The sequence below is a fragment of the Schistocerca serialis genome, chromosome 2 (genome assembly GCF_023864345.2).
Source record: "Schistocerca serialis cubense isolate TAMUIC-IGC-003099 chromosome 2, iqSchSeri2.2, whole genome shotgun sequence".
NCBI lineage: Eukaryota > Metazoa > Arthropoda > Insecta > Orthoptera > Acrididae > Schistocerca > Schistocerca serialis.
The window spans coordinates 295944620-295959199 of NC_064639.1; the positions used below are offsets into that span (position 1 = coordinate 295944620).

Here is a 14580-nt window from a genome sequence, read left to right on the forward strand (position 1 = left end):
TGCACCGGTCTTCTAATTCAAGATTACTTCTAGTCACTAGTTCGTACCGAACTTTAGACCAAGTTGTTAATATCTCTACGCCTCTACGTTCGGTGTACGTACTTTGACACACGCCTGTGTCGGGCCTTAGCTCGCATCGTAACATAAAATTGAACAACAATTCACTTTTTTTGTTTCAGCTATTTTCTGGCAGTTTTTGTAGACACTTTTTGCTGATTTCGTTTTTGAAGAGTTAGTGACACTGTTTAGGATAGTATAATAATCTGTGGAGGAAAAATATATTTTCATTGTACTCTGAATAAGTCACTTTTTTCGAAGAATCGCGATTGCTAACTATTTTTCTTCATCGGAAGCATTCTGGAAGGAATTAGTACTTTCAGAGCACTAACAAAGATGTAAGAACATAAGTATCTGAAAGTAATCCTGATCGGTGGTAGGGGAATCCCAGTCCATTGTACAAGTAATGTAAATGAAGTATTGTTATTTCACGAAGGACCTTTTGTGAGTTGTAGTGCTGAATTTGTGGAAACGGATGCCAGGAAAGGGGAAATGAGGCAATGAAAATACGTAGCATTCACATAAGATTTTGGTTTTCTGTGTCCGATGTGTAAAGCATCAGTAGGCCACTAAAAAGAGTGAGTACCATGAAAATCAAGTTTGTTTTTCGTAAATGAACCCAGAATGTCGTTACCGGTGCGATAAGTTGTCTTCCATGTGTAAAAAAATTCCGTTCGTGTTAATGGTACATACAGTTTACTCGACACTGCTGTGTAGCGTTTATATTTTTCATAGATAATATAAAAAGGCGGGCAGCTTTCTGACATCGCTGCTGCGCTTGTCAGGCTTCCCTATAGTGGCCGTAAAATTATTTAATGCTCTACCGAAGGGTATACAGCCATTAGCCATCGAAATATTTAGGTCCAACATTTTGTGTATACTAAAAGTACAACTTCTCTACAGTATATAAAAATGCTTCTCTGGTGATGGAACAGCGTCTACCTGAGCTGCAACTCCGTGCCAATGAAAATAACAGCAACTGTGATACTTTATAATTGTCATACTGTTGTAATCTAGTTCTTAAGTTCACCCACTTTAGTATCATAGTTTAAATTGCGATATTTTATTAATTTTAAAGTGGTAATATTATTGTAAATTTGACGCTGTCTGCCCCAGGCCAAGGCTGGTTGGCTGGCTGAATGACGAAGAATTAATTAACAAACGATATGATTCACGATCTCGAAGAAGTAACATCAACGACGGATGTTATGTTTTATATAATTTCCGGATGGACTGGAATGTAGTAATGGAATGATTATCCTTAGCTATTTGTTAATACACATGTGCGAATTGTTAGTTTCTTGCATTTTAACTAATTATGGCGTCAGTATCGTGCGATTGTATTACTTATAATACATCGTATTTTCAGGTACTAAGTCAGGAGACGTTTTTCTTTTTTGTGCACGTTATTTCAGTTATCTGTCGAGTATTCCCCATATGAACCATAATAGAGTATGTCATCACACATGGAGCAAGTCTACAAAGTTTAATCTGGGATAGATTTAAGATGCTTTTTGAACTTCTTCTTTTCTTACAGTAGTAACGTTGCCTTCAAAATTCCCATTGTCTTAAAAGGAAGCAAAAGAACTCACCCATCACTAATTGAATTATGATGGTGCCTTAAAGGTTTTGTGTTAGTGCACTAGATGACAGATTTAGTAGTAGATTCACTGTAGTAGCCCTGCCTACCATACTGTGTGTTAAGTGCCTGACTAGTAATGATTCGGAGAGATCTTATGATCCATGGAAAACATTGTGATAGAACTATCTTACAGGTATCAGTACTGATAAGCTTTTGCAGCAGTAATAGTAATAACACAGTATATTAATATAAAAACAATGTATAGTCATGTCAACAGCTTCAGAAGGGAAAAAAGATACTTAATCTCACATTCTGTTACTGTTCTATAAAGATGAATGCCTACAAATCAAAGTTACGGATACACTTGCAAAGCTCAAGAGGATCGATATTTTAAAAAAAGAAAAAAAGTGGTATTCAGCATTTGATCACTGATGCTTAGATTATAGTTTCATCCTCTAATGAACTGGCGTGTTCTGTCAGCTTGCAGCTAGACATAGGTTTAACAAAATGCTGCATCTTTTATTTCTTATAGTGGCTTAAATATTGAGACTCCTCTATTTCTCTTGTAACTTCCCGTGACTGCTGTATTTTATCCATGCTATACTAATGTGAGGTTCCCATGTGTCTGGAAACATTGGAATACTGATTTGACAGTTCACATTTCTTCCGTATTTTGCAGAATTGTGCTCCATATTTCCCAATGAACTGCTAGTGTCTGTTGCCCCTGTTAGGCTTCAACCACTGTTAACAGCTGACTTTCCTTACATACAGTGGTATACGTAATAGATGATACATGTTAGCTCATTGGAAGTGTCAACCAGGTTCGGCTGAGTGCAAGATTGAAAGATGATTACCAAAGAGGCTGCTTGAAATGCTGCTTGTACATGTGTAAGACTCTGTTTACAATACTTCGTATTTTGTTCAGTTTTACTGAGATACTTATGAAAACTTGTCAGCTTAGCATCAACTGCCCAGTGATAGGCTTTGACCGTTTTGTTATTGAAGATATGCATTACTTGATTGTATCAATATCTGTTTAGAGTATGCTAGCCAGAGTACATAATTAATGGAAGTTTGAAGTAGGTAGGGTAGCTATATCCAACTTTAAAATACTGAAACTCTCATTTCTGTTAAGCTTATATCTGTATAATCATTTTAATCTGCCTACCTTTGATACTGCTTTACAGGTGGAAGTAGCAAGCTTTCAGTCAGAAGCATTACTGTAGTCTATTTAAATACACAACTCTTTCAGCAACCTAGAAAACTTTTGCGTGTCTACACAGACAAATGAATGTAAAAGAAATTGATGTATTCTGTGAAGTGTTATGTCATTTGATGTTTTCAGGAATGATTTTGCTTATATGTTTGAATTATGGATGTTGGTCATGTTTTGTTCATGATAGGCCTATGTCATTTATTTATTACAGGTGGTGGCTTAGATCCTGTTGTTTATATGGCCGGTATAGGTTTAGTGGAGATGACGATCCATTAAAGGGGACAATGTCTTGGATTGTGCTGTATGCTAGAATCCATTATTTTTTGTTTCATGTTTTTAAAGGTTGCAGTAACAGAGTGAACTGTAGGGTACCCCAGGGTCTAGGCTAAGGAGGTCCCTGACAACTAGAATAGCTACTGTCAGTCTAATGGCTGCATGCAAAAACAGTAATCATCTATACAGCTGAGACAACACTGAGGCTTTGTCATAAAGACATTTACAAAATCACATTCTGTTGTTGGTTGATAAGGTAGGCGCATAAAACTGCAGCACCTAGCCCACTGCAATTCTCAGGGGGTCTTTTTTGGCCTAATAGGCTGAAATGTGACAGTTTGTTTGTGAGTGTCATTTGCAGTGACAGACTTGTTTTCCATATGTTTTTGTTCATTCAGTAGTTAAAGTTACATCCGTGATCAAAACCTATTTGCCACTGTGTTCTGATATTTTCAAATTTTTTGCACGTTTGATGTGGACATTCCAGATCTAAAAACTCCAATCACCATGGAAGTCCTGATTGTTTGTAGGATTTGATTTTGCTAATGTTTTCATGGTTTTGGTGCATGAACTGTCTCAAGTCATCAGTGTATTGGCATGATACCGTCTAATATTGAAATGAACATACGCGATAATGACCAAGATGATGAGGAAATGGTTCATTTCTAATGAACATAATTTTGCTGTCATAGAATGCTAGTTTTATATGTCTATCATACAGAGTTCTCAGTTCCCCACTCCTAATGTGATTTGGTTTATTTTCATTGTGATTGTGGGCACTTTGTTAAACCTTACTAATAAAGTTCAGATCACAGATATTAGATGGCCTGTCTTAAGGTTAGGTACCAGTGAAATTTCATTCCATTCATAAAAAAGTCTGAAGGAGGTGAAAATATTCTTCATTACTTATGTTGGCTAGCTGAATTCAGTGAGTAAATCCAGTTTGCTAAACAACATTTGTCATCACTTTTCAGTTTTATGTTTTGAAAAAGACAATAAATAAATTATATATATATATATATATATATAAAAATAGAGGGAAACATTCCACGTGGGAAAAATATATCTAAAAACACAGATGATGTGACTTACCGAACGAAAGTGCTGGCAGGTCGATAGACACACAAACAAACACAAACATACACACGAAATTCAGGCTTTCGCAACAAACTGTTGCCTCATCGGGAAAGAGGGAAGGAGAGGGAAAGACGAAAGGATGTGGGTTTTAAGGGAGAGGGTAAGGAGTCATTCCAATCCCGGGAGCGGAAAGACTTACCTTAGGGGGAAAAAAGGACAGGTATACACTCGCACACACACACATATCCATCCGCACATACAGAAAATGTCTGCTTGTGTCTGTGTTGCTAATGTTTTCATGGTTTTGGTGCATGAACTGTCTCAAGTCATCAGTGTATTGGCATGATACCGTCTAATATTGAAATGAACATACGCGATAATGACCAAGATGATGAGGAAATGGTTCATTTCTAATGAACATAATTTTGCTGTCATAGAATGCTAGTTTTATATGTCTATCATACAGAGTTCTCAGTTCCCCACTCCTAATGTGATTTGGTTTATTTTCATTGTGATTGTGGGCACTTTGTTAAACCTTACTAATAAAGTTCAGATCACAGATATTAGATGGCCTGTCTTAAGGTTAGGTACCAGTGAAATTTCATTCCATTCATAAAAAAGTCTGAAGGAGGTGAAAATATTCTTCATTACTTATGTTGGCTAGCTGAATTCAGTGAGTAAATCCAGTTTGCTAAACAACATTTGTCATCACTTTTCAGTTTTATGTTTTGAAAAAGACAATAAATAAATTATATATATATATATATATATATATATATATATATATATATATATATATATATATATATATAAAAATAGAGGGAAACATTCCACGTGGGAAAAATATATCTAAAAACACAGATGATGTGACTTACCGAACGAAAGTGCTGGCAGGTCGATAGACACACAAACATACACACGAAATTCAAGCTTTCGCAACAAACTGTTGCCTCATCAGGAAAGAGGGAAGGAGAGGGAAAGACGAAAGGATGTGGGTTTTAAGGGAGAGGGTAAGGAGTCATTCCAATCCCGGGAGCGGAAAGACTTACCTTCGGGGGAAAAAAGGACAGGTATACACTCGCGCACACACACACATATCCATCCGCACATACACAGACACAAGCAGACATTTTCTGTATGTGCGGATGGATATGTGTGTGTGTGCGAGTGTATACCTGTCCTTTTTTCCCCCTAAGGTAAGTCTTTCCGCTCCCGGGATTGGAATGACTCCTTACCCTCTCCCTTAAAACCCACATCCTTTCGTCTTTCCCTCTCCTTCCCTCTTTCCCGATGAGGCAACAGTTTGTTGCGAAAGCCTGAATTTCGTGTGTATGTTTGTGTTTGTTTGTGTGTCTATCGACCTGCCAGCACTTTCGTTCGGTAACTCACATCATCTGTGTTTTACAGTGCAGAAGTTTAATTGAAACATTAATTTCATATGAATAAGTCTGTATATGGGCATAAACTGTACGTATCTCCATAATCGTATATGTGCTTAATCTATATGTACATCTGAAATTGGTGAAAGTAGATAGTAATTTATAATTTTTTGCAATGTCCAGAAGACATGCAGATTGATGAAACTTCCTGGCAGATTAAAACTGTGTGCCGGACCGAGACTCGAACTCGGGACCTTTGCCTTTCGCGGGCAAGTGCTCTACCAACTAAGCTACCCAAGCACGGCTCACGCCCCGTCTCCACAGCTTCACCTCTGCCCGTACTTCATCTCCTAGATTCCAAACTTTACAGAAGCTCTCCTGCAAACCATTCTGGAAACATCCCCCAGGCTGTGGTTAAGCCATGTCTCCACAATATCCTTTCTTTCAGGAGTGCTAGTTCTGCAGGTTTGCAGGAGAGCTTCTGTAAAGTTTGGAAGGTACGAGACGAGGTACTGGCAGAGGTGAAGCTGTGGGGACGGGGCGTGAGTCGTGCTTGGGTAGCTCAGTTGGTAGAACACTTGCCCGCGAAAGGCAAAGGTCCCGAGTTCGAGTCTCGGTCCGGCACACAGTTTTAATCTGCCAGGAAGTTTCATATCAGCGCACACCCTGCTGCAGAGTGAAAATCTCAGTATACAGATTCATGTTCACGGCGGACTGAGTTATTGAGGTTTCCGGTCCAGAATGGGTGGTGGAGGGGTGTGAGGTTCTTAGGGCGAGCAGGTGATCAACATTCGAACACAGTTTAGTTGCTTTATCTAATATTATTCATACAACAGTACATACATACGTACACTGTAGCGGTAACGCCCCTGCAATTAGCCAGCTGTAATATGACATGGAAGCCCATGATTGATGACAGCCACCTGGCAGCCAGAAAGGGTTCCAAATTTGTTCCAAGTGGCCAGCTGTACTCAGGGCCAATGACCTGCCCATGCGAATGCAGCGAAGAGAGGGTTGTGTGATGTAATATGTAAATTGAAAAGGAAGAATACCATTTTCAAATGTATCAAGTCGTCTTGTGGCCAAACATTGTGTCGTAGTAATTCTCTTTTACCCTAAATCTTGTTGTGTATTATAACAAAATTTTTGTAATTCATTCACACTTTTCGTGTGTCTATAGTGTTAAAGAGGTCACTATAGGCCTACTTCAATTTCTTTGAAAAATCACAATGGCCAAAGTGACAAAATGCGTTTTGTCCAAGTTTTAAAAATTTGTGGTCACAAACTTTTTTGTGAATACGTTATGCGATAACCAACAACTCCATGTATGGGTTCGAAAATATAGTGATTTTTTCAACAATCTAAAATTCAAAAGTGATGAAAAAAAATTTTTTTTTAGCAAAGCATGCATGTATGCATTCAGCATGTCAAGAGATTTTAAGTCCCCTGCAATTTTTTTTTATTTAAAATTTCATCAGTACACCCACCCCCCCCCCCCTCCCCTTAAATAAGTACCTTAAAAAACTGTTGAAATGGATATGATTCATAACAGAAGTAAGTAATCTGATGAAGGATCCAAATTCCCTCGTCACAGCCATTTGTGTCTCTAATTAAGCAGGTGAAAGTGTGTCAGCAACTGAAAATTTCAAAATTTACATCTCATGTATTTTAAGAAGGTTGACGTAAAAGCCTGTCATTGGTCAGCATTGCATCAGAACACTGATAAATCATCTTAGACAAAGACACAGCAAGGTGTTAAGAAGGGCAATATGTTGAGCTTGAGGTGCACAATGGGAATTCTGCACTACTTTATTTATAATGTTCTGGTGGAGGTTCTTTACTTGTTCCATCTCCAGACCTTTATTGAATTTTCAGGTATTTACTGTATCTCTGTCATTTAGGTGGCTGATTAATGCAGAAATATTTCATTTTTGTTGTTATAGATAACATGATATAACAGGAATGGTGATTGCAAAACCTGGCCTATTCATGTGAAATAGCAACAAAGAAGCTGCCAAACAACATGTCTGCATTTAATGGGTTGCTCAGTCATCATAAAGCATTGCATGCCTTCACACAATGAGGTGCTGTGATGTGGTTTGGTGTTTAGCATGGAGTTTGACAAATAGTCTCATCATGTGTAATACTGTTGAATAAATTTCCAAATTAGACAATTTTCTAGATTACACAAAACATACTAGGGTACATAAAATATGTCAAGTAGCATTCAAAAAAGTATTAATTTGTAATTATGTACTTATTTACACACATCCACCTCCCCTTTGTAGCTGGGCCGGTAATGCCCGCTAGTACACTGGCTCTCAACTCTGAGATAGCCAGTGTGAATCCTGATGTGGATGAAATTTGGTCAGCAATTTGTTAAGGAGGAACTTAAAGAGGCTCATGTTTTTCATTTATTCTGAAAATATATTTGTTGCTTTTTTAATTTTATGTGCATAATTTCTTTTGGGAGGCTTTCATACAAATAATACTTGGTCTATTATATTAGAAAAAAAAAACAGAATATACAAATACCATAACCTACAGTTTGAGGATCTTAGGGGGAAAAAACTTGTTTTAAGTATAGTTGCATGAGTAGGAATAAAATAATGATGTGTTCATCATATACATAATGTGTAAACTGACTCGTTTTACATCATTTCAGTAAAAGAATCATTCAAATGATCCATGGAACATGTAACTAACAATTAACTACACTGTACAACATGTGTTGCCTTTCGTTTGATGTTAATTTATAAATCGTTAGTGTTGTGATGGTTGGAGTCACTGTTCCAAGGATATTAGAAATAAGACATTTCACAGTAGAACAATGTTCTTGTCATAAAACTTGAAGACATGATACATCAGTATGTCTGTTGAAGATACGTTTGGCTTGCCTTCGATGCAGCTCTTTTCATTGAAGTATTTTTGAGGGATTGGAATCTTTCAGGAAAGAAAGGAACTCGGAAGGAATTGGCTATGAGCTGTAGTATAGGACCAACCCCAGCATTTACTTAAACTGAAAATGGGAAACCACACAAAAAACATTTTCAAGATTGCTGGCAGATGATTTTAAACCACCAAATCCAGGGATTTGGAAAAAACGGATTGTTGTATATTGTTTTGAAATAAAATACATTGCATCACAACAAAAGATGGAATTCTGAGGTTGCACATTTTTCCTTTAATTGTGCGTGTTTGGTCATCTTATAGTCCATGAATGCATGCATATTATAAGATGTAATTGTGCATGGAATTTGTGGCTTCAATTAGTATGGGGTTACAAGAGCCTAAGTAGATTTTGGCTGAAAAAGAGGGTGGGGATGCAGGGTGCAGACAGCTCAGACGAATTCAAGCAACCAGTTAAAAATATCTTTTAGAAATGAACAAACTTTAGAATGTGCTGTCATCACATACCCATTCTGCTCTCCACAGATCTCTCCCTAATGTTCCATATCTTTAATGGTTTTCATAATTGAATACTGCCTGGGATTCCCAGTTGGATGGTATTTTGCCATTTGGGTTATTAATGATGTAATTTTGAGCAATATTTTTTGCTGATCAGCACAATTTTTGGGCAACAGAGACAAGTAATGATGTTTGGCAGTATACTACCTTGTGACATACTGAAATATTGCACCCCGAAAGTTCTACCAGTCTCCAAATAATGACTCCTGTGCTAATATTAAACTGCTATAGATAGGTAATTAGCATGTACATATTTTTAACTTAACACAACACTTCATTTACAAATCAAAATCGGTTCTCCTCTCTTTTGTTGTTGCAAACCTATAAAGAGTTAGAAACTAACACAACAGTACACAGTACAATAAACAGCAGCACTGACATTAAATTCAACTGAAGCAAGAACTCAAGTGCTTAACAAAACATCAACTGAGCTCAATGGAAGCCAACAATGCACAATAGTTGGTCTTGGCTAAAGCAGGAATGGACAGTACCAGATAGTGCTATTGATAGTTTAAACCTATTGGCGGCGATGTTTAGTATCGCTAGTGTGCATCCCTTTTTTGTCATGGTTGAAAATCAAAATGTTTTTCAGTTTCACTGCATGGCATGTAAGTCATGTGTAATTTTATTTAGGTAATTGGGGGGTGGGGGTGGGGGGGTGTTGGAGGCCCCCCTCTCCTTTGCCTGGTCTTTGCAGGGTTCCTGAATCTGTTCCCCTATGCTCATAGCATGAGTGTGGGACTTTGCATTGCACATACCTTTACTCCTGCTCAGTGGATGTTCACTTTCTGTACATTGTACAATAGAACACCAGGCTGTTACACTAATTCATACATAATATGACATGTGCGCATTTTTACTGTGACTTCAAATTTGTGTATTGTTCTACAAACGTATTAATCCTGTGTTTATTTGCTTTATATTTCACTTTTTCACCACATATCAACGAGGGAGACCTGTTTCAATTTCCTGGTCAAATCTGTTTTTTTCTGTGCAATTTTTTGCACTGTACAGTAGTATGCTGCAAATTACATAACATCATTTATGCATGCTATAGCTTCTTCAGGCTACATAATTGTGCTCCTGTTCTTCTTCCTTTGTTTCTTCCTTATCATCTTCTGTGTTGTAGATTTGAATTAGATCTGTTGCCAAAGTAAAAGTGGAGAGAGCTTACAGAAAGTCATCACTTTGAATATAGTTGTGTGGACTGTGTGAAATGTTTTGCATTTGAGTTAATTCAGCAGTTGCTGCAACATTTTCTTGAGTTTGGATAAGTGCAGGAGCATCTTGGTCATCACCTTCAGACCCTGCTTTGTTGAAGCACTTGATGACAGTTTCAGGCTTTATTTCCCTTACTTCCAAGCCAAACAAATTAACTGGTTCCAGGACAGAAACTGATGATGCAAGAGCAAATGATCATTCGGCTTCTTCAGTACTAAGAGTAAGGCTATAATGGAACTTGAATGTGTAAATAGCCCCCTGGTCCATAGATGGTGTGAGGCTGGTTGAACCTGGTGGGAAACAAGCCAGTTTTGTGTGTGATAACTTGACTTGCAGGTGGCAGGTTGCATTGTCTAGGAAAAGGTGGTTTTTGTTTTTAGGCGGGGGGGGGGGGGGGGGGGGGTATTGGAAGAGCCCAGCAATTCTTCCTTAAGACCACTCACCATACAAGAATTTTTATTGCTTCACCATGTGATTGTAAGTTTAATCACATCTTTATTTTTGAAACAAAGGGCTTTACCGCCTTTCTAAGCACTAAAGACAGATTGTTGTCACATTCTAGTAGAGAAGGCAGTGTTTCATTTGTTCTATGACAGATTGAGTAATTTTATTCATAGCCTCATTGGGATCCCTCTACCCCAGTACCAGCTTTTGCAAGGGTCAAAAGAATAAAGTTCCACACATGCCAATGAAAAGTGCGATAAAAAAATCTTTTGTTTCTGTGGTTAGAATGTTGTCACACTTTCGTGAATCCTATTTTAAAGATTGTCGCATTCTCCGCGTCTAGCAGCAAAAAGCAGTTGTGACTTAAACCGTGGCTAAAAGTAGTGCCTTCTATAGACGTGAATACAGTAGTACTGTATAAGCTTCTCTTTTGTGTCATACAATGAATTATTAATTATGTCTTAAAATTTTCATTCCATGTTCACGTTAGGCACATTCCACTTTATACATAAAATCAGCATATAAAATTGATTGAATGTATTGGGACTGAAATATTTTTACAGTTTGGCCACATCTCCAAACTATACACATTCTGCTCTGACCAAGTATTACTGTAGTATGCCTTCACCTCTCCTCCCATGCCACCTAGACATATTACAAGGATCTGCATTTTTGGTTGTGCTTTTTTGCTGATACTACTGGAAATTAGTTATTATACAGTGGGTGTAAACCAAATGAGGTAGTGCATTTGTTAAGACACTGGTCTCAGTATTTGGAAAGATTGATTGTTGTCCTCTAACAGACCACCCTGATTTAGGTGTTCTGTGGGGGCTCCTAAATTATTTCAGACAAATGCTGAGATTATTTCTTCAACAAGGCCCCTCTGACCACCTTTCCAAAACTTTTTAAGCATGTTTTTATATTTTTATTTGCCTGTAACTATGGCTTGATTGTGTTTTTCCCTTTTTATTAAGCTGGCAAATCTTTATCATTGTAAAAATGACACCTGGAAAAAAATAAATTACTTTGCTGTACTACCTTTTCAGCAGTCAGTATTCAGATGTGTAGGTACAACCAAATCCAGTTGAGATGGGAGGATTTTTACTTCTCATGGAGAGGTCAGTGCTATACTTCCAGAATACATGAGTATTGTTTCCATCAAAGTAAACTCGTTTTTGAAATCATTTTTCCAAATGGCTGTCACTTTATTCAATATGTATTGCTGCTGGCCATTTTGGCATGGACGTCTTTGTAAAACAGGAATGCTCTTAGTATTTTTACATCATTTATCAAGGTTGTGGGTCCGCAATGCAAGAATATTAATTCCATTTTTCAATCTGATGATGCATACGTGCCATTACTGTTAGCAAGCTTTGTTGCTCAGGAGGAAGGCACCTGAAGTAGAGCAGTCAAGAATAATATTGAGAATGGTGTTTATGAAGTTTGATGAAAAAATCCTTACGTTTGTCCAAGTGTAAGTAATAAATTTACTGGCAGTATCCATTACAACTGCATGAGTATAAATTAGACATGATTCTGAAACCTGGATTCTCCAAAGCTTGTCAAGGGAAATCCTTTTTTTACATCACATATTAATATTTGCAAGGACTAGTCAGCTTTAGGTTGGCCACATCTTAAAAATATATAATATCCTGTACATTTTAAAAATATACATTGTACTGATAAATATATAAAGCTTGATTGCTGTAGTTGTAAGAAGCTTGATTGCTGTAGTTGTAAGACCGTAAGACAGAAGTTGTGGCAACTACTCTAAACTATGTATGTATGTTTGTAAATCTCTGGAGAGGCTGCCATTTTCCTGAATTTGAGACGTAATATTACTATTCTTGCATGTCCATGGCTGTTTTTCCTTGCCTTTGTAGATCATATTATATGTTGGTAAAGATTCTGAATTGCTTTACACTGCAGTTGTACTCCAGAGTGACAACTATTGTATATTTTCACTGCATAGCTTATTGCCGCATATTTTCTGTTAAGTGTGTGATATACATTTCTACAAATGGGATGAATCTTAATTTTAGCAGCTAACTGGAGTACTGGTAATGTGGCTGACCTTCAAGGAACTATTTAAAACAATTAAATATTGCTCATAAAAGCAGCAGGTAGAGCAGAAACAAGTCTTTCTTATTGAAGCACAGCCACCTGACCACCTGTTTTTTTTGTACAAAGTGGAAATAAATATGTTCTGGTGCATTGAATGATATTCCAAGAGTAGCGTATTTTTTAAATAAGAAGAGAGAGAGAGAGAGTGAAAATTTCCCCTTCCTAGCAGTGAAATCTTCGGAGAAGCATCCGGTGCTAGCAGAAGACATCGGCGCTGCAAGAAAGCAGAACCAGCATTCTTCAACAAGTAAATCCACGAAAACGCTTAAGCTGTATAGAGGGAGCTTAACATTACACCGGGCCACCACAGTGCTCTCTAAACAGTCCTCAGTGCTGCAGTTTACATACCAGTGTGTAAGAGCCCACCTAATGCCTCCCACTGCTGACGCCAAATGGCTAGTTTCAGTGGTAACACCCAAAAACTAGTAGTGGCATTACAGCAGGAATGCTCTTGATACTGTTCCTTATAAGCAGCTTCCAATCAAATTGTTTACCTATGGAGTATCAGTGCAGTTGTAAGTCTCAATTTATTATTTCCTGTCAGAAAGGTCACACTTAGTTGTAACTGACAGAGAAAGCCATTGAGTAAAACAGTTGGCCAGTTTGCAGACTTTTCCAGACTGTGGAACCACTACTACTTGCTCAAGTAGCTCCTCAATTGGCATCACATGGCTGAGTGCACCCCTTACCAGCCCTACCACCAAGGAAAAATCCTTGTCAGTACCAGGAATCGAACCCAGGTCCTCCACATGGCAGTCAGCTACACTGACCACATTTTTAAAAATCTCATTTTGTTATTGTTCGTTGCATTTGTTTGGGGTGGATGTCTGATTACGCCTTTTCAGGTTCATTGTTGATTCCTTCACTCAGTTTTTTGTTACAGAGGGCAGCCAACCCTCTGACCAAACATACTAAGCTACCGTGCCAGCTTACTAACTTCGCTAAGGACAACATGCACACCCATGCCCGAGGGATGACTTGGACCTCCGACGAGGGAACCGCCGCGAACCATGGCAAGGCGCCTTAGACTGCGTGGCTACCCCGCGTGGCATGACAAGGCTACAGAGGTGGACTTGTAGACCATCTGCTGTTTTGTAATCTATTTAAACAATTTAGGAGACAGTCTGAGCAACCCTCTTAGCTCGTTTGCAGATGACGGTGTCATTTCCCATCTAGTTAAGTCGTCAGAAAGTCAAAACCAATTGCAAATTGTAGAAACATACATGAGTCGTGCAAAAAGTGGCAATTAATTTGAAATAATAAAAAAGGTAAATTCATCCACAGTACTAAAAGAAATCTGTTAAGTTTTGGGTTTACCAAATGCAACGCATCTACTAAGAATACTGCCTGCACTACACTTGCGTGTCGTCTTCTGGATTACTGCTGCATGATATGTGTCCTTACAAGGTAGTACTGGGTAGTACTGTCAGGGGACATTGAAAAGTTCAAAGAAGGGCAACTGGTTCTGTATTATCGTGTGATGGGGGTAAAGTGTCATGGATATGATTGACAGATTGGGACGGCAATCTTTAGAACAAAGGCATTTTTCATTGCAGTGACATCTCTTCACAAAATTTCAATCACCAGATTTCTCCAATGAATGCAGAAATATTTTGTTGATGCCCACCTACATGGATAGAAGTGATCATCATAACTAAACAAGAGGAGCAACGGCTTGCACAGAAAGATGTAAGTGTTTGTTTTTTCCACACTCAGTCTGAGAGTGGAAAGGTAGAAAA

The 14580-nt window shown here is 38.0% G+C and overlaps 1 protein-coding gene across 1 annotated transcript in view; it reads left to right on the forward strand.

Annotated features, from left to right (window-relative positions):
* The first annotated feature begins 475 nt into the window (after positions 1-475).
* The window catches only part of LOC126457061 (NFX1-type zinc finger-containing protein 1-like), a 378517-nt gene continuing 364412 nt past the window's right edge, over positions 476-14580 (forward strand). Inside the window, exon 1 of the mRNA XM_050093060.1 lies at positions 476-635. The gene's annotated coding sequence lies outside the window, so the exon portion shown is untranslated. The remainder of the gene's footprint in view (positions 636-14580) is intronic.